This window comes from Callithrix jacchus, chromosome 6, assembly GCF_049354715.1.
Source record: "Callithrix jacchus isolate 240 chromosome 6, calJac240_pri, whole genome shotgun sequence".
Taxonomy (NCBI): Eukaryota; Metazoa; Chordata; class Mammalia; order Primates; family Cebidae; genus Callithrix; species Callithrix jacchus.
This window is the reverse complement of record NC_133507.1, coordinates 117,295,387-117,322,774: the sequence shown is the minus strand read 5'-3', so window position 1 is coordinate 117,322,774 and position 27,388 is coordinate 117,295,387. Positions and strand designations below refer to the sequence as shown.

The following is a 27,388-nucleotide window of genomic DNA, read 5'->3' as shown; positions in this document are numbered from 1 at the left end:
TGTCAGCTACCCTGGTTTAGAACATTCATGTAAAGCAAGTGCAATTTCCACTAGAGTCAGTTGTTATAGATTTTTTTAAAGCCAGGTTATTTATAAATAATGAAGACAAAGTAGGGCACATGTTGCTACAAGACGGAGAATACTATCCACTGTCATATTGTACAGACTCGTTCTATCCTTTTCCACGTTATATGCTTATTCAGAAATTCTTTCCGGGGTTTACTTAGGGCTTCATCAACTTTCTATTGACAACAGGGATCTGCAAAATTTTAATATATCTCTAGTTTCTTTCTTTCTTTTCTTTTTTTTTTTTTTTTGAGACGTAGTTTCGCTCTTTTCACCCAGGCTGGAGTGCAATGGCGCGATCTCGGCTCACCGCAACCTCTGCCTCCTCGGTTTAGGCAATTCTCTTGCCTCAGCCTCCTGAGTAGCTGGGATTACAGGCACGCACCACCGTGCCCAGCTAATTTTTTTGTATTTTTAGTAGAGACGGGGTTTCACCATGTTGACCAGAATGGTCTCGATCTCTTGACCTCGTGATCCACCCGCCTCTGCCTCCCAAAGTGCTGGGATTACAGGCTTGAGCCACTGCGCCCGGCCTATATCTCTAGTTTCTAATTTTTTTAAAAAAAATGTGAGATAATTTTATTACATTTTTTTGCCCTATGTAAATAACCAAAGGCCTTTTTGGATTAAGTAATACAGTTATTTGGCTCAAAAACCTTTTTAAATGCACAAAAGTAGTTTGAGAAGTTTTCTTTCAACCACTCATGCATTTCCAAATTTTTTCTCTTTTTCTCACAGGTAACAATGCTCATTAGTTTCAGGTTTATTCTTTTCAGAGTTTTCATACATATGTGAATGAATATACATTCCATATAACTGGTACACTTGATGTGTAAAGTAGTGGACATTTAAATGGTCTCCAGTTTTCTCTATTACAAACAATTAATGCTATAATGAATAATTGTACATATATGTATGTATTTAAATCACATCAGTGTTTTGTCTAGTATTATGATTAATTTTATTTCAGTTTAAACTGGTTAAAGAACTAACGTCAGCTGTATCCTGCAGTGGATAGTACACTTCTGGCAGTTTAGGAAAGTGTTCTTCTTTACATCAGACTCAACTTCTAGTCATGGTCCACAGTAGCCCTTATCCTGGGGATATTGCCTTATGAATGACCCTTCTAACCTCAGCTGGGTCTAGTTTCTGGGAAACGCTTGCCCTCCTGGTAGGAGGTAAATGTCTGCTTCCTGAATTCCCAGAGCTTCTCCTCTACTTTTATTTATTATGATATAAGGACCATTTTCTGGCTATTGGAAACTGCTTCTTTATAACTCTGACACTATGAGAAACCAGTGACCTGCTTGAAAACTTCACTGTTGGTTGATTTTTGGTAGAATTTTATATGAACATTGAATTTACTTTGTTTTTCTATGATTTACAACTTGCTAACAGCTAAGTCACCAAAGCATTATGAAATGAAGATGAAAACCTTCATAGAAGCTGCTGTCATAGTCCACATGGTCAGTGAGACATGCTGAACTTAGTTGTTTTTCCAGTAGGAGGGATAACTTTGTGCTGAACTGATCCTTAGACTCAGTGACATGATAACCATGTGGGGTGATTGGTGAGGTTCATGGTCACAGAACAGTGTCTTAAGGGACTTTTGACTTTCTAAAGAGTATCATGCTTTTAGCAACTGTGCTTATTGTAAATGGTAGCTCAGAAGCCCAATAGGGTTTCCCTACAGAGCTTAGATAAGGGGTTTTCCTACCCCTGATCTAATCTTCAAGGGATGATTGTAAGGAGAAGCACTTTGGGAATGGTAGAGTAAGACCCCACCCCCAACACATTATGCTCCCCCAAAAAGCAATGAGAACACCGGAGAAAATTTCAAAAATCATGCTTTTTAGAACTCTGTAAATGAACCAGAAGCTTTCAAGTACATGAGGAGCATTTATTCAAGAAACAGGTTGAACTCAAGTAGGCCTTGGCTGTGTAACATTTTATTATAACTTGCCTTATATCATTCCTGTCTCCCCAGCTTTGGAATAACTGAAAACCAGAAACTCTGCAACCACGGTAGTCATGAAAACAAAAATACCTTATGAGCCACTAATAGCAGCAGAATGGGTTTGGAGCTTCCCCAAAAACCTCATCCCTAGAGAACTGTCACTACCTGACATGTCTGGCAGCTCTCTGGAAAAGCCTGATTTGCAAGATTTTCATTAACCTGGCTCACAGCTTCCTTGGTGCAAACAGCCCTATCACCAGAACACTTATCAAAACAACCAGTGGCAGTTGTTTGACACTGCACCTGCCTGAGGTGGCATACCACTTGGGGCACATGAAGGGCTAGCCAAAAAAAAAACAGAAAAGGACAATATAGAGAAAGAGATGTGCAAAGGAGGCTTTGAAAAGCTCAGATATATTCCTAGGAATCAGAAAAGCCATTCACATATACAGGGATGTGTGCGTACCCAGGAAAGACATTATTTTCTTCTGTGCCTGGCCTTGAGACTCTGCGCAAGCAGGAAGTTAAAGCTAAGGCAGAGCTATAAACTGCTAGAGTACTGAGGGAGTGATCCATCGTACACACCGAGCCTGTCAGCAAAGGCTAGAGGACTTACTGATTGAGGGCATTTAGGCAAATCTTTGTGCATTTGTTATCCAACCACTGAGTGAACTGAGAAGAGACTTAAGTAGCCACACAGGATAATTGTTTCACCCCTATGAACTTCTCATAGGAATATTTTCTTAAATAAGCACAATGTCTTTATTATATTATTATACACAAGAATTGTCTAATATTAAAATTTCACTATTTCTCAAAAATCAATGATTTAAACAAAATCCAGTTAACAATGTATTTATTGTGCCACCTTTAATATAGAGCAGTACCTCCTCCCCTCATTCTTTTTTTTTTTTTTTTTTTGCTGGGGAATAATATACATGCAGAGGAGTAAGATCATCATAAATATATGGCTCTTGCCTCTTCTTAGTAACACTCCTTCTTAAAGGTAACCATTGTCCTGACTTCCAATACCATAGGTTAATTATGTCTGTTTTATTGTTTTCAGTGTTGTTTCATTGAATTTTGTTGTTTTCATTTTTGTTGCACATATTTAGGAAAGTCCTTAAGGTGCCATAATCTTAAGTGGACTCTGTGGTGAATGTTTACATATGCGCAGACCCATGTAACTACCACGCAGAGCAGGATATAGAGAATTCTCATACCTCAGAAGTCCTCCTTATACTCCCTTGTGGTCACAGTCTCCTTAAGGTTTGACTTCTAAAATGTATGTTAGTTTTGCATATTTTTGAACTGTAAATAAAGAAGAGAATTATTTAGAGCGCATTAGTTTTATCCGGCTCTTTTCACTATCATTTTTTTCCTTTCATTTTTTGCAGTGCCAATGACAACTGTTATCTGTTGTCTTTAAGAATACCCCACATTCTAGATTTGTTTTTTTGGTCACTGGTAGTGTATTTTGACTTGTTCCACTGATTCCCTTATTCTATTTTTTTGAGACGGAGTTTTGCACTTGTTACCCAGGCTGGAGTGCAATGGCGCAATCTCGGCTCACCTCAACCTCTGCCTCCTGGGTTCAGGCAATTCTCCTGCCTCAGTCTCCTGAGTACCTGGGATTACAGGCACGTGCCACCATGCCCAGCTAATTTTTTGTATTTTTAGTAGAGACGGGGTTTCACCATGTTGACCAGGATGGTCTCAATCTGTTGACCTCATGATCCACCTGCCTCGGCCTCCCAAAGTGCTGGGATTACAGGCTTGAGCCACCGCGCCCGGCCGACTCCCTTATTATAAATTGGAGGTTAACCAAAGGGGTGTTGAATACCATCGAGTTCATGTTTTCCCACAAGGATGCTTCTTTGGTGGTGCTGTGTACTTCATGTGGCATTTCATCAAAAGTTACACAAAAGTGTGCCTGCCCCATTCTTCATGATGCTAAGATTGATTCCTAGGTTGAAGTTGTTGCAGCATAATGTCTTCATTAGAATGTTTCTCATTGATTTTTTGTCTGTTTTCAAATATATTATTTTCTTATGCATTGAAAAATTATGAATTTTGTAATTCTCTTATTCCTTCTATACTTATTTTCTGGAATTCTTATGTAAAAAGCACTTCTCATCAGCTATGGCTCCTTAGTACCTCTGAAATACTATTCATACTGGAAAAGCAAAATGATGTTTAATTTTTTAATTTTCATTTGACAGTTTTCAGAATATGTGAGCATTGGTATCCTAGTTGTTGCCAATTGTGACTAATGAGATTTATTTTAGTTAGGGGCTACATATATTTTAATATTGTTATGAACTCATGTGTTTAAAAACTTTTATGTGTTTTAATGAATTGCAGGTGTTTGAAAATATTCTAATTGGGCTAATGGGGAAATATACACAAGAAAATATTTTAAGAGTAGTTTCATGTTTTATCCCTGATATTTTCACTCTGAACACTTATTCTCCGTGTAGGTAACCATTTGTGATGGCTTCTTCTTTATCATTTCCATGTTTCTTTTCATAAATAAAAGCACATTGTATAAAATTGTATGTGTATACAATTTTACACAATTGTGGCGGGGGGTGGGGGTGGGGTTGCAGTATGTATGCTATTTCGACCATAAGCAATGGGAGTTACTCAGGTGACTTAGCCAAGATGGCAAAAAGATAGCATGGTATGGCCTGGATTTAAACTTAGGAATATAACTTCTGAGGTTGGGATTTTAACTCCTCTGCTATTATGGCAGTCCCATTGACATGCAACCCTAGGAAAGGCCAAAGAGGCAGTTGTGATTTTGCTACTCTTAGGGTAATACATGCAAAAATAATCTGAACACAGATTTAACAGTTGAACTTGGTTTTAAAATAATTGCAGAAATACTTTGTGAGATTCCATCTGAGTAAATTTATGCCTAGAAAATATATACTTCTTGATTTTCTTTCATTTTTTCTCTTTTTTATTTTGCTTCTTTGTTTGGTTCACATTTTCTAATTTGCCTTAGCAGTATTGACATAATATGCTGATAAGAAACCATGAGAAAAGCTTATTTTAAGTGCTTTCAGATGTTGCAATTGTTACTGCATGAGAAATTTGTAAAATGGAAACTTTGCTTCATTCATGCATTACTTATGTGGAGGATATTTCAGGAAAATCTGCATGATATGGTTTGGCTGTGTCCCCATCCAAATCTCATATTGAGCTGTAGCTCCCACAGTTCCCATGTGTTGTGGGAGTGACTCAGTGGGAGGTAATTGAATTATGGGGGGTGGGTCTCTCCCATGCGGTTCTTATGATAGTGAATAAGTCTCATGAGATCTGATGGTTTTATAAAGGGGAATTCCCCTGCACAAGCTCTCCCTTGCCTGCCACCATGTAAGATGTCCTTGCTCTTCTGCCATGATTGTGAGGCCTCCCAGCCAAGTGGAACTGTGAGTCAGTTAAAACTCTTTCCTTTGCTAGTTACCCAGTCTCAGGTATGTCTTTATTAGCAGCATGAGAACAGACGAATACACTGCATCAGGACAAGTTTTAGTACCTTATATCAATAATGCAATTGTTGCAAGTAGATAACTTTAAAACTGATAAAAAATTAAAATGACCACAGTGTAATTTGCCTCTTAGGGGCTGTGTTTGAGACCCTCTCTTCAGGATTCTCAGAATTTACTCATTATTTTATCACTACAAGTTTAAGCTACTTTTCCCTGGCACTAACTAGTGAATAGCTTTGGGCAACCTGGTTTCCATTTCATTAAGAAATTAATGTTATTAAAACTTCCCTGGTGTGTTTATGAAATTTGAGTATGATCAAACAATAATTTTTATAGAGTTTGTAACTCTATGTTTTTTCCCCTAAGGAATGAAAAACTATTTTAATTTATGTTTTATTTTTAGATTCTTGTTTTTTACTTCTCAGTATAATGAGATTGTTTTGAAGTGGCTTTGTTTCTGTTACATTCTGCATATCTCTTCAAATTTGTATTTAAATAGTTGCTCTTAAATACACAAATTTGGAGACCAATAAGTTCTGATGTGCTTTATACTTCTGGTGTTTGGGGCAAAGTTAGAGGGAAATAAAAGCTAAGATACAGAATATGTTATTATTATTTTTAGTAGTTTTAACAGTGAATTTTTTTTTGTTTTTATTGTACTTTAGGTTCTGGGGTACATGTGCAGATCATGCAGGATTGTTGCATAGGTGCACACATGGCAATGTGGTTTGCTGCCTCCATCCCCCTGTCACCTACATCTGGCATTTCTCCCCATGTTATCCTTCCCCGACCTCTCACCCTGCTGCTGTCCCTCCCTTGGCCCCCCACAACAGACCCCACTGTGTGATGCTCCCCTCCCTGTGTCCATGTGTTCTCATTGTTCAATACCCACCTATGAGTGAGAACATGCAGTGTTTGATTTTCTGTTCTTGTGTCAGTTTGCTGAGAATGATGGTTTCCAGATTCATCGGTGTCCCTACAAAGGACATGAACTCATCGTTTTTTATGGCCGCATAGTATTCCATGATGTATATGTGCCACATTTTCCTTGTCCAGTCTATCATCAATGGGCATTTGGGTTGGTTCCAGGTCTTTGCTATTGTAAACAGTGCTGCTATGAACATACATGTGCATGTGTCCTTATAATAGAATGATGTATAATCCTTTGGATATATACCCAGTAATGTGATTGCTGGGTCAAATGGAATTTCTATTTCTAGGTCTTCGAGGAATCACCACACTGTCTTCCACAGTGGTTGAACTAGTTTACACTCCCACCAACAGTGTAAAAGTGTTCCTATTTCTCCACATCTTCTCCAGCATCCGTTGTCTCCAGATTTTTAAATTATCACCATTCTAACTGGCGTGAGGCAGTATCTCAATGTAGTTTTGATTTGCATTTCTCTAATAATCAGTGATGGTGAGCATTGTTTTGATATGTTTGTTGGCTTCTTATATGTCTTCTTTTGAAAAGTGTTCATATCCTTCTCCCACTTTTGGATGGGTTTGTTTGTTTTTTTTCTTGTAAATCTGTTTTAGTTCTTTGTAGATTCTGGATGTTATTATTCTTTTAATCAAAAAGATATATTGTGCCCTTCCCACCATTAGATAACTGTTAGGAATGTGGAGACTAATAAAATATGGTCTGATCCTGAAAGAACTTAGACTGATAGAGGGAATTGGACATGACAGTGTATCAAATAGACCAGATTTTCCTAACTGGCATAAGAAGGCACATGTGAAAGTACTTTGAACAGTAGACATACAAGCTTTAAGAACATGTTTATCAGCCTTGGAAAAATGTATGGCATTGGTGACATAGAACAAGTGTCATTCACAATATCTGCATACTTCAATGAAGTAATAAGTAGAGGCTATTTCACATTTATTCTGGACAATCTCCATTAGAAAAATTGAAATAGATGATGTTTCTCTGTAGACATTTCCCCTCCTCTCATATTTGATTCCATTTTCCTAGCTATTTCATGACACCAGTACCCACATCTTTTCCACTGTTGTGTTCCCACTAATAATCAGTTTTGATTCTCAAGTATAACCAGTGCCAATCTTTTACCTATGCTGATATTTTGAAAAAGGTTATCACTTCCTCTTGTTTCAAAACCTGATGGTAACCAGCAGTGAAATTAAAAAAATATATTTCACAAACTGGCAAAAAATATTATCTTAATGAAAAAAGTAAAATTTGTTTTTCTGATAGACTTTATTAACATTTATAGAGAAACTGATAACACCTGTGATCATGAATGCTCACAATGATTGATTGCACTGTGAGTTCTGTGTATGTCTGTCTGTGTGTGTATGTCTGTTTCCAGTCAGACTTAGAGAGGCCCTAAGATAAACTGGGACTCTGAAGTGTGTTTGATTTAAACTGATGTCATAATTCCATTTGGAACAGGTCTCTTTAAGCTGATGTCTGCTGAATACTTGAAGTTTTGAATACAACAACTCAACAGATTGAAACTAGTTTTATTTATTTTCTTTTTTTGAGATGGAATCTTACTCTGTTACTCAGGCTAGAGTGCAGTGGCATGATTTCAGCTCATTGCAACCTCTGCCTCCTGGGTTCCAACAATTCTCCTTCTTGAGGCTCCTGAGTAGCTGAGATGATAGGCGCATGCTACCATGACTGGCTAATTTTTGTAATTTTTGGTAGAGGCAGAGTTTCACCATGTTGACCAGGCTGATCTTGAACTCCTGACCTACTGATATGCCTACCTTGGCCTCTCAAAGTGCTGGGATTACAGCCATGAGACACTATGCCCAGCTGAAACTAGTTTTCATGTGCTATCTTTGCTTCCATTTCCTTCCCTCCTTCCTTCCTTCCCTCCTTCCCTCTTTCCCTCTTTCCTTCCTTCCTTCCTTCCTTCCTTCCTTCTCTCTCTTTCTTTCTTTTCTTTCTCTCTCTCTCTCTTTTTCTTTTCTTTCTTTCCTCTTCCCTTATTGGACGTATCCCATATCTACGCTTTGACCCCTAGAGGTGCCCATATGATGGATGATACTTTTATTATTTAGAATCTTGAGACATGAATTGTTGATAATACTTTGTGGATAGCTACATGGTCACGTTTTGGGGGAAACTGCTTGATGAATGAAAACTTGTTTTGAATGAGTATTTTATAAATCCACAGTACAAATAAGATCTTCAAATGTCAAAGTAGTTGATGATTAAAGAGATTTGCAAGGGTAATTCAGAAGATGTAGAAAGGTTGGAGAGAGATGCCAACCTTCATTTTTTCCTGTATTACTGTTTCTTGTATTTGTGACACCAAGCCACATTGAAGCCTTTCTTTTCTGATTATTAAAGTAATGCAAGTTCCTTGTAGACCACTTGGAAATTATGGACAAATATAAGGAACTTAGGTTTTCCTGTCAAGCTACAACTACTGTAAACATTTTGGCATATCTCTTTTACAACTTTAAATATATATCAGATATATATTTATTTTATAATTCAGTTAAGTTCATATTGTACATATAATTTTGTGGTATGTTTTTCCACTTATTATCTCATGAACATTTTCCATGTTATTAAAAAGTATTGAGAATATCATGCGATGGCTATATAATACCGTATAATATGACTGTACTGTAATTTACCTTTTCATTAATTTTCAGACACTTATTTTGCTTCTAGTTATTATGAATCATCACATATTATACACCATTGAATTTATATAATCTTTGGTGGCACATATTTCTTGAGCATTCACCTTATTTTGCTTATCAAACCATGGCAGGTAGTTTTTTTAATGTGTAATAATTACTTTTTTGTTTGTTTCCTCCTGTACTCTTATCCTTTACTGAAGGAAGTTGTTAACTTTTAAAAACAATAGCTTTTTTAAAAGTTTGAGATGTTTATATATAAACTCTGAAATAGGTTAGAAGGTAAAATTACAAATCCTGATGACAGCAGTTTATGATGGAAATGCTTACGGACCTTTAAATATAGCTTGGTAGGGAAGGGCGGGAGTGAATCAAGTTGTTACAGTTTGTTCCAGGAAGGGCATTTTGGATGAACGCCATCTACTTTTAAAAAGATGTCCTGTGATTTTAGTTCTATTTGCTCCACTTAACCTTTCCCAAAGTGATTGCTGAAGCAAATATATATGATACACTAAAAGAAATTAACATAATTATAATTCCTTTGGTTAATTGAAAACAGGCAATTCTCTTTCTCCAAAGATGTTACTTGAATTATAATTAAAGTACTGAATTTCAGCATGGTTTGGGCATGTCAGATAACATAGATCAAGGAGACTCCAGCGGTCAGTTCATCTAGCCAGCTGCCTTCCTGCTGGACTGTCCTTTATCTATTAGTGTATTTGTCAGAGTGAGAAAATTCTAAGAACTTCTCTAGATTTTATGTCAATGATTTAGAGACTCCTTTGTTAAGAATAACAAGAACACTCATATCTGAGCTTTTACTGCAGCAAGCATGGAACCAGGCCCTGTGCTTCTGACTTTATGTAGCTTCACAGTCCTCTCAAAACTGTACTGGCTGTGCCTTGTTATCCCCGTTTTACAAATGTGGAAACTAAAGTTTATGAAGTTAAATCACTTGGCCAACCTCACACAGCTAATAGGTTTCCATCTTTGACCACAGAACCTAAGCTGTCCTGGACAGCCTACAAGTTGTCAAGTTGTCAAAGAGTTCTTAGTCATATATTATATAGTTAACTGATTACATGAGATAATATATTAAATTGAGTTTCTAAAAAATGTTAAGCAAATATAATGAACAGATTTAGTGTGCAACTTATAAGCATCAGAAAGCACATTTGGACACTTAATGGTTGACTTCCTAACTCTTCTAAAAGGGGGACACTATTATGTAGGGAGGAAAAAAATCCTTATTTTTATTCTTCCTGGCTAGAGATCTTGGCAACTGGGAAAGTGGTTGCTATTATTGTGACTTTACCCATTGTATGCCCAGATTCATACTTCCAGGTTCTCCATCCTACACCTTTTATAAACACCAAGTTTAACTTGGAAAGGGAAAATGTTATTCTTGGCAACACTTATATACCAAAAGTAGAAACTGTAGGAGACCACCAAAGGATATATCAACCAGGAAGCAGAAACTGTAAAGAATATACCTAATATGTAGCTTTAATACTGTTTGGAATGCAGGTCTTCAATAAAGGAGATAATTATTATTCAAAGTTTACTAGGAGGCAGGAAAACTGCAAAATGAGATCCGTGTCCCATGTATTTATGACTAGAATAATTTACTGATACTTTGTGCTTCTAATTACTGCTGCCATTGCCACATATCAAGAAAATCATTAGATAGTTGATAGGGACCTGGCATTAAGATGAATAAAGCAGTTAAAGAACCTACTTTTTGAGAATAGCCTGAAATCATAGTTTCATGTTAGCAAAAATACATAGATAGGGTACAGATATTAATACAATGATGGCATTCGGCACTAAATCCTCAAATGTTAAGAGTCAGAGGTCTCTTTGAAAATTAAAAGAAATATATTTATAAAAGTGAAAAAGTACTACTTTATACTGTTGAAAGTAAACTTTTAAGAAATGTTACTAAAATGTTATTCTAAAAGGTGACACTTGCTAAAAACGTTGGTAGACTCATAGAAAACAGAGATTGCTCATTGATGACAGATTCACAGTGAGTAATTATGAGAAGTTGAAGATATTCACTTTTGTATTAAAATCCTGGGTTAGGAGAGGCTCACTGGACTAACCAAAAAGGCCAGTTCTTTTCTGTAGAGTTCACCAATGCTTCGCAGACTACCTGTGGACCCATCAGGGACATTGATCTTTTGTAAAATAGAGTAAAAATAAGCTAGTAGAAAAAGAAAGGGAATAAAATATAAGATCTACAAAATATGAGCCCAAATTTGATTGAATAGATGTACAATTACTCTAACAAATTTCTGTAAAGTTTCTAAGAGCTTACAGTCAGTTTCTAGACTTACCTCAGTTTATTATCAACCAATTCATGAACCAGCACTTGCCCATGGCCTGTATTTTTAGAGCACTGTTCTCAACCTTGAGTCTAAACTTTTTTCTCATGTTAGTGCCCCTTTCTGTCTTTATTCCTGTACTTGCTTGCGCTTTTACTATGCTGTTTTATTCTTGATTTAAAAGTAGATTGAACATAGTTATTGTGAGTTATTATGGTAGAAGGAACAGTACAGGTACAGATGTATGTCTCTTTTTGAGTTTTCTAATAAAATAAATATGCAAAATCAAAAATAACATGTACCTATACATGTACATTAATATATGGTCTATTGGATTTTACACTGTAGACCATTGTCTCTTAGAAATGTGTTTCAGAGAGTGCCTGTATCAGAATTACCTGAGAGAGAGACAGAGAGAGAGGGAGAGACTGTTTGTTTAGGAGAAAGTAAGGGAAGAGAGCAAGAGTTTCTACCAGGTAATCCACAGAATTCTCCTAGATCTTATCCAAGACCAACAAGTTGATATCTATACAAGTCTGCAAGAGTCACACTGTTACTAGGCTTGGGGTGCCACCTAATGAAGATACTGCAGTGACCAAAAACTTACATCACAACACCCAAGTCCCTTAAATATCTGGAATACCTTCAAAGAAAGACAGGCACAAACAAGCCCAGACTGTAAAGACTGCAATAGATACCTAATTCTTTAGTGCCCAGACACTGAAGAACATTCACAAGCTTCAAGACCACCCAGGAAAACATGATCTTACCAAAGGAACTAAATAAGACATCAGTTACCAATCCTGGAGAGGCAGAGATATGTGATCAATCAGACAGAAAATTCAAAGTGACTGTTTTGAGGAAACTAAAAGAAATTAAAGAGAACACAGAGAAGGAATTTTGAATCCTATCAGGTGAATTAAACAAAGAGCTTGAAATAACTAAAAAGAGTCATGCAGAAACTCTGGAGTTGACAATGCACTGACAACTGAATAATGCCCCAGAGACTCTTAGCAGCAGAATTGATCAAGCAGAAGAAAGAATTAGCTTGAAGACAGGCTATTTGAAAATATATAGTAAGAGGAGACAAAAAAGAATAGAAAAGAATGAAGCATGCCTACAAGATCTAGAAAATAGCCTCAGAAGGACAAATCTAAGTTATTGGCCTTAATCAGGAGATAGAAAGAGATAGTGGTAGAAAGTTTATTCAAAGGGATAATAACAGAAAACTTCCCAAACCTAGAGAAAGATATCAATATTCAAATACAAGAAGGTTATAGAACACCAAATAGATTTAACTAAAACAAGACTACTTCAAGACATTTAATAATGGAACTTTCAAAGGTCAAGGATAAAGAAAGGATGCTAAAAGCACAAAGAGAAATGGAACGGCATACAATTGACTTCCAATATATCAAGCAGCAGAGAAATGAACATCAAAACTACAATGAGATATCTCACCCCAGTTAAAATGGTTTGTATGCAAAAGACAGGAAACAACAAATGCTGTTGAGGACGTGAAGAAAAGGTAACCCTTGTACATCTTAGTGGGAATATAAATTAGTACAACCACTATAGAGAACAGTTTGGAGGTTCCAAAAACTAAACATTGAACTAACATATGATCCAGCAATTATACTGCCAGGTATATATACAAAAGAAAGGAAATCACTATATCAGAGAGATGACTGCACTGTTTGCTACAGCACTGTTCATAATAGCCAAGATTTGGAAGCAATCTAAGTGTATATTAACAGATGGATGGAAAAAGAAAATGTGATATATATATACATCACATATATATTATATATATACACAATGGAGTACTGTTCAGCCATGAAAAAGAATGAGATCCTGTCATTTGCAGCAATATGGATGAAACTGGAGGTCATTATGTTAAGGAAATAAACCAGGGGCAGAAAGACACAATTCACATTGTCACTTATTTGTGGGAGCTAAAAATGAAAACAATTGAACTCATGAAGAGAGAGAATAGAATGATAGTTACCAGAGGCTGGGAAGGGTAGTAGGTTGCAGGGGAAGTACAGATGATTTATGTGTACAAAAATATAGTTAAATAGAATGAATAAGATCTAGCATTTGATAGCATAACAGGGTGACAACAGTCAATAATAATTAATTGTACATTTAAAAGTAACAGAGTATAATTATTATTATTATTACTTTTTTTTTGAGACAGAATTTCCCTCTTGTTACCCAGGCTGGAGTGCAATGGCACGATCTCAGCTCACCACAACCTCCGCCTCCTGGGTTCAAGCAATTCTCCTGCCTCAGCCTCTCGAGTAGCTGGGACTACAGGTGCGCACCACCACGCCCAGCTAATTTTTGTATTTTGGTAGAGACAGGGTTTCACCTTGTTGACCAGGATGGTCTTGATCTCCTGACCTCGTGATCCACCCACCTCGGCCTGAGAGTATAACTATTGTTATTGTTTTTTAGACAGAGTCTTGCTCTGTAGCCAGGCCCCAGGCTGGAGTGCAGTGGCACGATCTCTGCTCACTGCAACCTCCGCCTCCCGGGTTCAAGCAATTCTCCTGCCTCAGCCTCCTGAGTAGCTGGGACTACAGGTGCGCACCACCACGCCCAGCTAATTTTTGTATTTTTTAGTAGAGACAGGGTTTCACCATGTTGGCCAGGATGGTCTCTATCTCTTGACCTCATCAGGCCCACCGCAGCCTCCCAAAGTGCTGGGATTACAGGCGTGAGCCACCATGCCCGGCGAGAGTATAATTATTTTTAACACAAAGAAAGGATAAATGCTTGAGGTGTCGAATACTCTATTTACCCTGATGTGATTATTATGCATTGTATGCCTGTATCAAAGTATCTCATGTACCCTGTAAATATACACACTTATTATGTACCCACAAAAATTAAAAATTAAAAAATGCAGACTCCTAAGACCCATCCTATAACTACCAAATCACAATTTCTGTGGTTTGCTCTATGGGGTCTGAATTTTAAACATGAGTCCCAGATATTCTAAGACACAATGAAATTTAAGAACTACTCTTTCAGCATGTGGAAATCTGTGTGATATGTTTAATTCTGAATCATACACTACAATGGTAAAGTATAAATGCCAACTTTGAAAATGTTCACTAATGTGAATATATTGGAGTTTCTAACTGTGCTTTTTCAGGAGAGCATCTCCAGGGCATATTTTTGTGTTCATTGCTATATCCAAAAGCATTATTAAAAAAGGGTAATGTTCCCATTTTACAGACAGAAACAACACACATATACAGATAAAATAATTTTACATTCTTCTCTACTAGTTTAATCTTAATTGAAGATTTTTGCATGCTTAAAACCTATTTTTAAATTCCCCCTGGTTTACAATAATATAATTTAATTTGGAATAAAAAATAGCAGAGCTGAAGAACCAACTAACTGTCCAGTTAAACAGTTATAAATTGAATTAGAGAAGGATTGTTGTATTCAAACCCCTTAATATTTCGCTTGGAAACATTAGTGTTTCTATTAATATGGAGTTAATGCAACGTTGACACAAAGTTCACTGTTCAGGAAAAATATAATACTCTTAGATATTGATATGGAATTCTCCCATAAGGAAAAATGTTACATCCTAAGAGCTTCAAGACATATACCAGTCAAATAAAGCAGACACCGCTATAGCTGGGTTTTTAATTCTGTAGTGGAAGAAAGTAAAGGGAAAAGAACTACATTTATTCTTATTTGTGTATATCTTTCAGAGTTTTTGGCACATTACATCTGCTTGTGGGTATTGATCTGTTAGTTGAGGATAATTTTTTTGTGTGTATTAAAGTGATGGATCACAATGCTGATTTTTTTACTTAAATGGACATTCCCACAGGGATTTCCTTGTCCACCTAAGATGAGGAAATCAGTCCTTTGGGGATTTTCTTCTCTTCCAAAGCATATTGATAATTTCCCAGATAAAACTGAAAAACCCTAAGAACGTAACAAGTCCTTAATTACTTTTACTGAACTCAGAGTACCACACAAATGCTGCTCTCCTGAAATTGTGCAGGGTTCTGGGAAATCTCTCTCCACACATTTCAGCCTTGCTGTGCTGTTCCCTTGATCGAGTTACTGAAATTCTCTGAGCTCAGTTTCCTCATCTTGGGGCTAAGAATGCTTCTTAGAATTACTGTGAGAATTCTTTCAGTGGATGATTCCTAATTACTATGCATAGTTCTTGGCATTCAGTGACTGGTAGGTAGTTATTGTTGGGGGAAACTGTAGAAGAGTGGCAAAAGTATTGGTAAGCTTTGATGTCATACAGACCCAAGATTTGAAATCCAGCTAGTTTCTAGCTGTGTGATCTTTTGTGAACAAGTTATTCAATCTATCCCCCAGTTTTTTAAATTTATGATGTCACTCTGGTTACTCTGAGGATTAAATGAGTGTATATGCACACTTATAGGGCCTAGCATGTATTCAGTTATTACAAGATAACAAATAATAGTCATGATTGTTTTTTAGTGAATGTAACAGCCTACTTTCTAAGCTAAATTTACAAAAACACGTATTTTGTACACGTGTATCAACTTGGGTTTAGATTTAAGGTCCTACCCTTGATATTTTAGCAGCTATCTCAGTTTCATATATATTTTCAAAAAGCTTTCTGATATATTCACAGACTGATATGTATTCCCATTGAAAGATTTTGGGAATCTGAAAACGGAGTGACAATGGGACAAGCATTTCTCTGGCTGCTTTGGGAACACAGGGTTGGAAGAAAAAGTCTCCAATAAAAAGTGCAGCAGATAGACACATGCTGTGAGGCTTCAATAATGTATATGAGTGATGTCAGCCTCAGAGGCATGCAAAATGCAAAACACAGAGGAAATTCATAATGGGATTTTCAGGAAAAGGGTTGTTCCTTCCTGATGTGCTAACCTTGATTCTAGTTTGTGTTTTTGGTACCAGCGTAAAGATAGATGGAGGAGGCACTGCTGAATTTTTCCATTGCCAGTCTGTGTTGTAATCTAAGGAGTATGTCTTTGCTCTTCTCTGCTTCACTCAATAAATATTCTGTGAGCTTTGGGGAATAAGCTACTTTAGTTAAGTGATGTCTTTAATTGTGTATGATTAATCCATTCAGCATCCATAAGTCACATTTCTACCCATGGGCATCCCTGCTAGATCAATACTTTGAATGTCAGAAAGTGTAATGATCAGTTGGGCTTGCAGTAATCTGACAGAAATGGGGAAGAGTCTTAATTTCTATTCCTTTATTCTTCAGCTTCCCTTTCTCTCCCTGTACATCAATGCTTGAAATTTCTAGATGCCATTCCTCTTCACCAGCTTAATCTCTCCTTCCCTCTGTGTGCTTGACCCTGTGCTCACACTGGTCTGATCTTCCCTCAGTTTTTGACAAGGCCATGCTCCTTCCCACCATAGGCCTCTGCGCAGCTCTTCTGGTTCATACACCAAAGCCTTGAGGGAGCTTTCTCTTACTCTCCTGACCACATCATGTTGGTGGCGCATGCTTACTCTGAGGACCTTTTCTTTTTCCTTTATAACCTGTGTCATAATTGTAATTAAGGAATTCATTTTATATTTATTTAATATTTTTCTCTCTAAATTACAAGCTGTCTGAGGGCAGGGGCTATGTTTATTTTGTTCACAGCTACCTCCCAGTGCCTAGCACCATAGGATATCATAGTTAGTAAAAATATAAGTATGTTTTGTTGATGCAAAGTTGTTATGAATGTGCTTCCCCATTTTATTTGTTACTGTTGGTTTTGTTGGACTTTTCCCACAAAGGGTTGTGGTTTAGAGAAAGGAAAGCATATGTGAATTTATGATACTCTGGCTGTACCTCTCAATATAATCATTTACTGTGATTAAAGTAGTACTGGCTGAATCACTTGTGCTTGAAAAATTACCATCCCAGTCAAAGAGTACATGTTATGATGGCTTGAAATTGAAGGCCCAGCATTCATCAACCACTCCTGCCCTACACTTTTAAGTTTCTATCTCGGTCAGCTGAGAAATCTAATTTCATTATGATAGTGGCTTATGCTGGGGGAAAGTAGGTTTCCTCCATATAGGAAAATAGATTGTGACATGTAGATGTTGGTAATATATGGGTGGTCCAGAATCTAGACTGCAGGTAAAGTGGTGTACGTACCAAATGTTACAGTATTTGGAAGGCAAAGAATCACGGCTTGGAGGACCAGAGTGGTAGGTGTCAGGTGGGATTCAGAGACCAGGGAGTGAGCGATAATAAGAGCTGCACTGGAAGCAGAGTAGGAGAGTCTCTCTTCTAGCCAACAGAGTCTGTTGGTCCATAACTAGAAAGTAGTCAAGAGCTCAAAATTATACTCTATCCCCGCCTGGGGATAAAAACAGAGAGGCTTACATTGTTAATAAGTCTATTTGTTGTTCATAGGCTGTAGCCAACTTTGATATCCAAAAGAGGAAATAAATTTATTCTTTCTTGATTTCTTATTCTTTCTTTTCCTCGTTTTTTCTTTTTCTTTTTAGAGACAGGGTCTTACTCTGTTACCTAGGCTGATTTGCATTGGCAGGATCGTAGCTCACTGTAGCCTTGAACTCCTGGGCTCAAGTGCTCCTCCCACCTCAGCTTCCCAAGTAGCTGGGACTACAGATGCATGCCACCGTGCCAAGCTAAGTTAAAATTTTTTTTTGTAGAGATGGTGCTCACCATGATCTTGAACTCCTGGCCTCATGCGACTCTCCTACTTTGGCCTCCCCCAGTGCTTGGATTATAGGCCTGAGCCATGGTGGCTGTGATAGATTTATTTTTCTTAATCTCCCAGTGGTGACTGACACCACTAAATTAGTGAGGTTGCTGGCATTTTCAAGAGTATTATTTGAGTAAAGCAGAACATCTTAAAAGAGTTTGGGTTTAAGTGTCTTTCAGGTGAGACTTCAAATCTTGGCCGTTACCACTTCTTTTCCATGAGCCTCAGTTTTCTCATCTGTAACATGGGCCTAATGACACTACTGACCTTATTCTTAGAGCACAGTGGCACTCATTTGATACTATTTTTAAAGCATCTCCTATGTGTCCCTGGCAGATAGTAGGCATTCTGAACATGCTTGCTATTATTGTTGTTTGCTAGGACACTGGAAAGTCAAGTGATTTGTTCTAAAACTGGGTTGGGTTTTCATGTTCAGAAGAGGCTTGGACAGGGTGATGGTGATCCTGGAATGCCTGGCTTGCTGTGTTCACTCTACCAATTCCAGAATCAGCCCAAAGTTCTGTGGCCATTCAAAGCTTCAGGGCAAACTGTGTCTGGGTTAAGGGAACAATAGAGAGGTAATTGCAGCCATCAAATGTAGTGTGAAGCTTAAATCTAGTTTGCATCATTTCACAGCAAAGGTACCTGACATATGAGACCTTTTCATCTAGTTTTCCTGATGTTTGCTGGAGATAGATGGTTTTATAGCCTTCGTTTACATTAAACCAGCACTTGGTAATAGCAACCGCTGACACAGGTGGGCTAACAGCTTCAGAAAGCCCCTTTCTCTATTAAAGAATAATGGATCTGAACTGGGGATTTCCCTACCCCAACTCTTTCCAGTAGTATAGGACAGGAGCATTAGCTAGATTGATGATTGTATTATTTTTGCATTAAAAGTCAGGTTTGAAAATAACTTCTGAATTGATAACTGCGTGTTTGGATTTTCGTTAAAACTATATTATGATTGAAACCTTTTTCATAGTTTGAAATCACAAGTCCACATATTTCGCTCTGGATTTGTTAAAATACTGTAAGCCCATTTCAGTAATCTAATTGAATGCTATGTCTGATTCATGGTAATGGTAAGTTGGAGTTCTCAGGTAGTGACCACTGAGTAAATCAAACAGCAAGCTCCCCTCTCTGTGATTGCAGTCAGCTTGTTTGGCATCAGCCCACTGTGTGTGTGTGTGTGTGTGTGTGTGTGTGTGTGTGTGTGTGTACACATAACTCATTCTTTGGAATTCTCCCATGGAAAAGCAAAGGAAGGAAGCTGAGGGGAGGATGGGGCGATTGCATCCTGTACCCTTTGCAGGGGTGTGGCCAGGACTGCCTCAGCTGAAGGGACGTGATACATTGTTTTTTCACTTAGGATGCCTGGACAGTGATAAGTCTTGATGAAAGGCAGGAGTGGCTTTTATTGTCCTTCGTACTGGACAGGAGCCTCTTGCTAGAGGCCTGCCGGAATCCTATCTAGTATTTTATTTCTAGAACTTTGGGGGAAGAGGAAGAGAAGCAGGAGCATCAGTGAAGTGAACCTGCAGAGCTTTCAAAGCCACCTTAGAACTCCAGACCCGCCTTGACTTCGGTTCAGCTCTGGCTGTTCCTATGAATGAAACTACCAAGTGGGTTGGCCAGGTGTATGATTTTCAGGAGAATGCCATGTTTCTTCTTGCTGCTTCCTAAGTCTCATTTGAATGATGGATTTTACCCTAGCAGAAAGAAACTCTTTGGGATCATATGAGGTAAGGTATTGGAAAGTGCTGTGGAACGAATTCCACTGTCACCTGATTTCCTTGTCCAACTGTTTGGGATTTAAAGTTTTTTCTGCCTTTCACCTTGAAAAGCTCTTAAATATGGTCCCCTCCCAGCTTGCTTAGGGACAATTATTGACAAACTATGCAGCACATTTATCACTTGACAACTAGATGTAAGAGATCAGTGCTGAGATTAAAGCATGCAGAACTTTTACATATAGCTAGATAATCACCTCATGAATTTTTAGGGTCCTGGTTGTTTTAAATGGATTTTGATGTTACTCTGATGTTAAGTACAGGTTCTACCTACAAGAAAATGCTTTTGAAAGCTGCCTTAGGTTGAGTCTAAATAGATTTCATGCTAGGTTTTCTGTCCCTGGAATAATCATGGTTTTTGACTAATTTTATAGTTCTTCTTTCAGGCAATGAGATGGGAAAACAGATTTGCTTTTAAGGTAAAGTTCATATGGACAAGTATTCATTGACATCCATATTCTGGAGACTGGTGATTTACTGGCAGTCTTAAAACAAAACTTTAAGAATAAGACCACGGTTTTTATATATTAATCTTGTGGCAATTATGGCAAACTGACCCAGTTTTCTATAGACCTCTAAAATTTACAAGCAGAAAATCTACTTTAATTAATTATTTAAAAAGTGGAAAAACTCCAGGGCAAAATTTTAGTTCTGTTCTAATCCCTTAGAAGTTAGTTGTATACAGTGAATTTTTTTTACTTTTTGGCTATTAAATGTCAATCAGTGATTCTCAAGAGGGGTGGTGATCTTAATTTTTATTGCCGTGTAGGGTGCACCTGGCATTTAGTGCCCGAGAGCCAAGGATGCTAATTTTTCTGCAATGTATTGGATAGACTCTCACAAAGAATTACCCACTAGAATGCCTGTAGTGCCTCATTGAGCTCAGTTTAGTGAAAAGTATGTTGATGCTTTAGTAAAGGTTTACATGAGCAGTCATCTCTGGAAAGGTCATTGATCTTCTGATACAGCAGTTGTAGAGAGGGACCCACACAGAGCAGTCACTTTGTTGCATTATTCTTTAGGATCAGGAGCAGTGAATGTTTCAGAAATACTGGTCCCACATGCTTCTTTTTTGTTTTTTGTTTTTTTTACTTTTATTTTAGGTTCGGGGGTACATATGCAGGTTTGTATATAGTTAAACTTGTGTCACAGGGGTTTGTTGCCCAGATTATTTTATCACTCAGGTACTAAGCTTACTATCCAATAACTTATTTTTTCTGATCCTCTCTCTCCTCCCATCCTCCACCCTCAAGTAGGCCCCAGTGTCTGTTGTTTCCCTATTGTGTTCATCAGTTCTCATCTTTTAGCTGGTGAGAAAATGCAGTATTTGATTTTCTGTTCCTTTGTTTGTTTTCTAAGAATAATGGCCTCCAGCTCTATCCATGCTCTCGCAAAATACATGCTCTTATTCTTTTTTATGGCTGCATAGTATCCCGTGGTGTATATGTACCACATTCTCTTTATCCCATTTGCCACTGATGGGCATTTAGGTTGATTCCATGCCTTTGCTATTGTGAACAGTGTTGCAGTGAACATAGACATGCATGTGCCTTTATGGTAGAATGATTTATATTGTTTTGGGTATATACCCAGTAATGGTTTTGCTGGATTGAATGGTAGTTCTGTTTTTAGCTCTTTGGGGAATCACCATACTGCTTTTTTGTTTATTTTATATTTTTTTTAGAGACAGGGTTTCACTTTGTTGCCCAGGCTGGAGTGCAGTGTCATGACCATAGCTCACTGCAGTATGGAATTCCTGGACTCAAGCAATCCTCCTGCCTCAGCATCCTGAGTAGCTAGAACTGCAGGTTTGTGACACCATGTCCAACTAATTTTTAAAAATTATTTGTAGAGACAGGGTCTTGCTGTGTTGCCTGGGCTAATCTCTAACTCATAGAGTCAAGCAATCCTCCTACCTTGGCCTCCCAAAGTGCTGGTTTTATAGGCATGAGCCACCTACCCAGCCATTCCCACATGCTTCTAACTAATATTTGCAGGCTGAGATTAGATGAGCTCCAACAAGCTTTTGGTTTAGGTCAATAAGAGTAACCTCCTTCTTTAAAATTAGCCCTTATAGTTCCTCATCCATATTATGTGAACTCATTAAAATAAAAGGAATAATTTACTCCTAACCAAACATTATATTTCATAATGACTGTCTATTTCTCTGAATTTTCTGCCTTAGGCGCAATGTAAAAGTAATATCCTACAGGTTCTAGAGTTTGCTTTTAAATTTCATTTACTATTAAGAGAGGTTATCTTTGAGAGCAAGCTTAGCGTATGCATGGTGTGTTTTAAATAATTAGAGGAAAGAAAGGAGGGTGTGTAATCAAATTTCTACTATCATTCCTGGTAACTCTTTACGCACATAGTGCCCAGGTAGCGATTCTCAAGGTAAGCACTACATTCAAGGTCGTGGTTTCATTGTGTAGGGAGATGAGGGTGCCTCCGTCTGGTTTTTTATCAAGCAGGCTTAAAGCTCATTGACAGAATTTTAAGCTTTGAATGACCTTCCATTCAGGAACCAGGCAGTATTGAGATACTATGTGTGAGATATCGTGCTGTGCTCTTAGTGGCATAGTTCACAATCACCTTACAGTAGGGACTTCACCCTTGATGTCTATTCCTTTGGCATCTGTGGATTAAGAAGGCAGAGCTTCAGGAATCATATAAATAAGCATGTTTCTGTTTTAATTTATGTATATTTATGAGAAGTTAGAATAAAATAAAATTTAAAAGTAAAAGCTAAGGAAATGAGGTTTGAGAATTGTGCTTTTGAGTATTCCAGTAAAAACATAGCTCCCTTTAAAAGAAGGAATAAATAGAGTTTCATTTTGTTTTGTTTTGTTTAGATGGAGTCTTGTTCTGTCACCCAGGCTGGAGCACAGCAGTGCAATCTTGGCTCACTGCAACCTCCATCTCCTGGGTTCAAGGAAGATTCAGGTGATTCTCCTGCCTCAGCTCCCCAAGTAGCTGGCATTGGCATTATAGGCACCCGCCATTATGCCAAGCTCATTTTTTGTATTTTAGGTAGAGACCAGGTTTTGTCATATTGATCAGACTGGTCTCAAATTCCTGACCTCAAGTGATCCACCCAGCTCAGCCTCCCAAAATGCTGGAATTACAGGTGTGAGCCACTGCGCCTGGCTGAAAATAGGGTTTGGAAACTTGTATGTTTAGTTCCTGATATGTGCCAGGTTCACATACTATACTCATGTACTCCTCATAGCTTTCTGAGCTGAAGTGTAATTATTATCATTTTATAGATTAAGAAAATGGAATCTATGCAGTTTTTAAGACTTTCCCAAGGTCATAAATCCAGCAAATGGGAGAAATAGCCAAATCAGCTACTACCTAGTAGTGGCAGCCTGGCAGCATCAGTATCAAGCAGTGTATTATTCTCATTGCACCTGTAATGTATGATATATAATTGAAAAGGAAAACATACTTCTGTTGGTGTATTAGTCCATGTCACACTGCTATAAAGAACTTCCCTGAGACTGTATAATTTATAAAGGAAAGAGGTTTAATTGACTCACAGTTCCACATGGCTGGGGAGGCCTCAGGAAACTTATAATCATGGAAGAAGGTGAAGGGGAAGCAGGCACTCTCTTCACAAGGTGGCAGGAGAGAGAAATGAGCAAAAGTAGGAAGAACTGTCTTATAAAACCATCATATTGGCCAAGTGTGGTGGCTCATGCCTATAATCCCAGCACTTTGGAGGGCCAAGACAGGCAGATCATCTGAGGTCAGGAGTTCAAGACCAGTCTGGCCAACATGGTGAAACCCCATCTCTACTAAAAATATAAAAATTAGCTGGGCATGGTGGCAGGTGCCTGTAATCCCAGCTACTTGGGAGGCTGAGGTAGGAGAATTGCTTAAACCTGGGATGTGGAGATTATGGTGAGCCTGTATCGTACCATTGCACTCCAGCCTGGGCAACAAGAACGAAACTCCGTCTCCAAAAAAAAAGTCAGATCTCATGAGAACCCACTCACTATCACGAGAGCAGCATGGGGGAACCACCTCCATGATCCAGTGATCTCCCTCCCTCGACATGTGGAGATTACAGATCCCTCCCTTGACACATGAGATTATAGTTTGAGATGGGATTTGGGTGGATACATAGAGCCAAACTTCATCAGTTGGTAAATAAAGGTTCGTGTAGACTGAACCCGAGTGCTATAGTAAACAAGTTGCATTAAGGGTTTTAATGAACTACAAAATGATGAAGAATCTTTATATTTTGACTGATTAAAGTTGAGTGTGGGGAAAATTGGACTTTCAGGAGTTGTTTGAACAAAGAGAGGGAGGAAAAGAGCACGGTAGAAGTAGACAGTGAAATTACAAGACGGTTTGACTTGGAGAGGGCTTAGAGGAGGATGAGTTGCCCGCCAGGGTTGTTGAACTGAAGAGTATGAAATTTGATCACAGCCTTGTGCACTAAGGGTGGATATTTGTATTGCCTGCAGCTGTATCTGCACAGGGAGGATGAAGATGGAGGAGATTTAGGTCCAGGTTATGGGTACCATGCTTGGTGGTTGGCGTGGGCATGAAGTATCATGTGCCATCCTCTCTTGCCCTTCTAAAATCTGTTCTGCACACAGCAGCCAGAATTATCATTATCATTTTTTTAATGCAGATCATGTTACTTCCCTGCTTTAAATCCTCCAGTGACTTTCCATTATCCTCAGAGTGTGGTCTAGACAGAGTGTAAGGTGTAGTGTTGAGGAGCATGGTCACTGGAGCAAGACTGGGTTCGCTCTGTACATATAGTAGTCCCCCCTTGTCCATGGGGGATACATTGCAAGACCCCAAGTGGATACCTGAACCTGCAGATAGTGCTGAACCCTACCATACACTGCTTTTCCCTATATACCTATGATAACATTTACTTTATGAATTAGGCACAGTAAGAAATTAACAATAACAGAACAGTTATAACAATATATTATAACAAAAGTTATGTGAATGTGGTCTCTCAAAATATGTAAATGTGATCTCTTTCTCTGAAAATATCTTACTGTACTATATTCACCCTACTTCTTCTTCTCATGATGCTGTGAGATGATAAAATGCCTGCATGATGAGATACTGTGACGCTGATCTGATAACTGAGATGGCTACTAAGTGACTGACAAGCAGGGGCCATCTACAGCATGGATCTGCTGGACAGAGATGATTTACATCCAGGTGGGACGAAAGGGACAATGCAAAATTTTATCACACTACTCAGAATGTGCACAACCTAAAACTTATGAATTGTTTCTGGAATTTTCCATCTAATATTTTCAGACTGGGGTTAACCTTGGATAACGGAAATTGCAGAAAGTGAAACTATAGATAAGACGGGACTGCTGTACCAGCTTTGTCATCTTAGACAAATTTCTTAACCTCTCCCTGTTTTACTTTCCTCATTGTTAAAAATTTTATAGATAATAGTTCCTACCCTAAAGAGTTGTTGGAGTTTTAAATGAGTGAATACAAGTGAAACACTAGAACAGCACTTGCACGTATAAGCTCTAGAAAGTATTATTGTTACTACTACAGTCTAGAGGCTGTACCTTGCCTATTTCTCTGATTGCGTCTTCTCCCACTCTATGCCTCATTCATGCTGCTCTGGCTGCATCACTTTGATGTTCCTTGGAACTTGGTAGGCTTGCTTCTGTTTCAGGGCTTTGCATTTTTCTTTTATGCCTTTTCCCAAAATCTCCCTATGGTTCACTCCCCTGCTTCATTCAATTTCCTGTTCAAATACTTCCCTGATCAACCTATGTAAAACTGTACTTTCCTACCAACCTGTCTCCACCCCATACCCAAGCTATCTTTCTTTAAACCAGTTACTACTACTTGACATTACATTTTTGCTTATGTATGTTCTTACTGACTACTTTCTCCATCAGACCAAAATCTCTACCAGGACAAGGACTTTGACTCTTTTATTTCTATACAAATCCCTGTCACTTAGAATATTGCCTGGCAGATAGTGGATGCTCAATAAATATTTGTTGAATTAACTTTTATGAATTTCATTTTCTCTGTCCCTTCTATAATTACTGTTTTCCTTCTGTCTTTGAGTCTTAAACTGTTCTTTCCAACTCTCAGTGGCCTGTTACACTTGTCCAAATTATCCAAATGGAAAAAGAGCATTTACTCTGCTCTTTCTAATGAAAGTTCTTTGACAGTCTTGTTCTAATACTGCCAGCCTTGGTACTGGGGATAGGATTGAGACATTTTATCGTCATTGTCATAGAACATTCTTGAAGGGCCTACTGTTGGATCTTGTGCTGTGGTGTTTACTGAGCTACCAAATGCTGGCCATACTTCCCCATTGAAAAGGGCTTGGGTTTACATTTTCATTATAAAGCATAATTGTCAAAGGAAAGTAGGCATGCAAGTATGCATGAAAATTATGTACAGAAAATTATGTACTGACAACAATGTGTATTTGAAAGAGACTTTGGAAATCATTTTTTTTTTTTTTGAGACGGAGTTTCACTCGTTACCCAGGCTGGAGTGCAATGGCGCAATTTCGGCTCACTTTAACCTCCGCCTCCTGGGTTCAGGCAATTCTCCTGCCTCAGCCTCCTGAGTACCTGGGATTACAGGCACTTGCCACCATGCCCAGCTAATTTTTTGTATTTTTAGTAGAGACGGGGTTTCACCATATTGACCAGGATGGTCTCGATCTCTTGACCTCGTGATCCACCCACCTCAGCCTCCCAAAGTGCTGGGATTACAGGCTTGAGCCACCACGCCCAGCTGGAAATCTTTAAGTCTCAAGTTTTACAAAGAACACCTCCTTCCTGCTAATGTTTTTTATCATGAAATTGGATGCAACTATTGCAAATGCCTTATTCTGTTTTCACATGAGATTTATTGTAAGTTTTTACAATAGCCACAGAAATTGTAAGTTTCTTGTTTGATGTAAGTAAGCCTTTAGTCATTTTTCCATGTGAAGTATTATCAAAGAATTTGAGTTCTCACAAATCCTATGTAGTAAAACATTCAGCTGGGGGAAAAAATCTTAATTTAGAAATGGTCTGAAAGTCTGTGTCAAGAAGGAACTTTAAGATGTTTCAAAGGCCTTACCCAAAACTGGTTATGCGAACTTAAGTAAGCCTCTTAATCTTTTTTGTGCTTTGGTGTGACCAACTGTAGGATATAAACAAAGTTGAATGTCACCTCAGCAGTGTGGATGAATTAAGTGTGAATGTTAATTGATAAGTCTTATTATAAAGATCTAGAGTTTAAGCTGGTCTTACGGAATTTGCCTGATAATGCTTACCAAGAATTTGCAATGTTGTCCTTGTTTTTCTCTATACTGAATAAGATGGAGATCTCTTTAAAAAGGCTTTATGTGTTCCATGGTGAGAATTAATATCATATAGTCAAAAGAAAA

At 38.0% G+C, this 27,388-nt stretch overlaps 1 protein-coding gene across 4 annotated transcripts in view; it reads left to right on the top strand.

The window, feature by feature from the left end:
• HECW2 (HECT, C2 and WW domain containing E3 ubiquitin protein ligase 2) overlaps positions 1-27,388 on the top strand; it is a 404,347-nt gene that overhangs the window by 214,934 nt on the left and 162,025 nt on the right. The window contains exon 1 of one of the 4 annotated variants that reach the window (XM_035305195.3): positions 19,552-19,938. The exons of the other annotated variants lie outside the window; for them this stretch is intronic. The gene's annotated coding sequence lies outside the window, so the exon portion shown is untranslated. Of the gene's footprint in view, positions 1-19,551; positions 19,939-27,388 lie in introns of those variants that run through there. 4 annotated transcript variants of the gene reach the window in all.